The following is a 2,059-nucleotide window of genomic DNA, read 5'->3' on the forward strand; positions in this document are numbered from 1 at the left end:
CATACATAACATTTTTGTTTTTTTATACCTAACCATGCATAAAGTTAGCCGCCAATGAGTTGCCCTATCCAATAAGACATGGAAGATATAGCTTTGGTAAAGCCATGGAAATTTCTCACATTAATAATGGAGGGGAGGATTGGAAAAACACTCCAAAATAATAGAGTTTGATAGCTAACTTTCTCAATTCTGATGCAATATTGAGGGGCATTCCATGTAATTTCCTATGTCATGTCCTTTGTCATGAACCCTTTAATTCAAAATTGATGATATCATTCCAAAAATCATCGTCAAACCCAATCTTTCACAGCAAATAAGACCGAAAGGTATAAAATATGACCATATTTATAACGCTCTTTTTTAGTTATAGACTTGTACCCAATTAGGTTAGTCCCATCCAAAGTAGCTGACATAGTGAAATCAATCTCATACTTTGAAAAGATTATGACAATTATAATAAGATTGTAAAAATTATGAATGGTAATGCTACACGCATAAATATTTTTTTAATTAAGTTTAATTAAATTGGTATAAGTTTAATAATAAAAAAAAAAAGTGTATGTCAATATTTTTTTTTCAGTACAAAAATTTTTATTAGAAAGCACAAAAAATTATTAACAAAGTATAAAAAATTTTGTACGTAGCACAAATTTATCGATATATTATAAAAAAATTTTATATATAGTACAAAAATATTTATCAATAGTAGAGAATTTTTGGCTATAAATATAATTTATTAATTGAATGAGTCAATCTGAACAAATAGTCCTTATAAAATTTGTGTTGTGTATAAAAAATTTATGTGATGTGCGTCAAAAATTTTTATATTATACACTAGAATTTATGTGCTGGATGTATTTTGTTGGTTGAATGTCCATGTTTTAGACATAGAGTTCTTTTAAAAAAATAATTATTGTTTACTAAAATTTTTGTGATATGTACTAAATTTTTTGTGTTGTGTACTAAAATTTTTATTATGTGCATATTTTGTTGGTTATGTATCAACGTTCTGAGTATGTGGTCTTTTAAAATTTTTATGCTGTAAATCAAATTTTTTGTGCTTTAATTTGCTGAACATATATAAAAAAAGATGATAAAATAATGATAATGACAAAGGATAAAAAAGAAAAAAAAAGAAAATCAAACAAAAGAAGACAATGACATTCAAAAAGAAGACGGCGTTAAAAAAAAAAGAGAAGAAAATAATGACGATGATGACATTGTTAAAGAAGAAGAGAAAAAAGATGAAGAAGCAACAACAACAATATATACATATACCTTCAAATAAGAAACACGTGTTGTAACTTGATTAAATACTTTAGTTAAAAATTTTTGAGCGCCTTATTTTATTATATATAATAAACTATTCAAAATTCTATATTACTAAAAGCCTTATTTTATTATATATAATAAACTATTCAAAATTTTATATTACTAAAAAAATAAAAAAATATGAATAATAATTAATTGTTTAAAAATTAAAAAAGTAAAAAAATAAAAATAAAAATAATTTATCTACATAACAAATGACTTTCTTATACAATAACTTTGTAGATTTCATATTGATTTTTCTGTTAATATTTAGATAAACTATTTAAAATGTGTATAAAAAAATAAAAGTACAAAATTTTTAAAAGAATTTATTTTTTAAAATTATCAAATTTTAATTATAAAGATGTCCGATTTTTTAATTATCTTTGAAAAAAATGGTATTAAAATACTAGCAGAGTATCAGTCGTGCACGCGCACACACAATGATCTTATTATGTACATTATTATATTTTACTAAATCATGAAAAATATTATAAAAGCATGGTAAAGTATAACTTTTTGTCCAAAACCTTTGGATAGGTATCATCGTTTCTTTTTTGTCCTGTTTATGACCCAATTGTTTTAAATTGGTAACTCAATAAAATATTATTATCCAAGGTAAAGAAAGATAAAAAAAAATTAACTTATAAAAAATAAAAATATTAGAGTCTTTTTCTTCACCCTATATCGACAACAAATTATAATTATAAGAATCGAACAAGTGATTGAATCAGTCGATTTCAGAATC

Source organism: Arachis duranensis, chromosome 5 (genome assembly GCF_000817695.3).
Source record: "Arachis duranensis cultivar V14167 chromosome 5, aradu.V14167.gnm2.J7QH, whole genome shotgun sequence".
Taxonomy (NCBI): Eukaryota; Viridiplantae; Streptophyta; class Magnoliopsida; order Fabales; family Fabaceae; genus Arachis; species Arachis duranensis.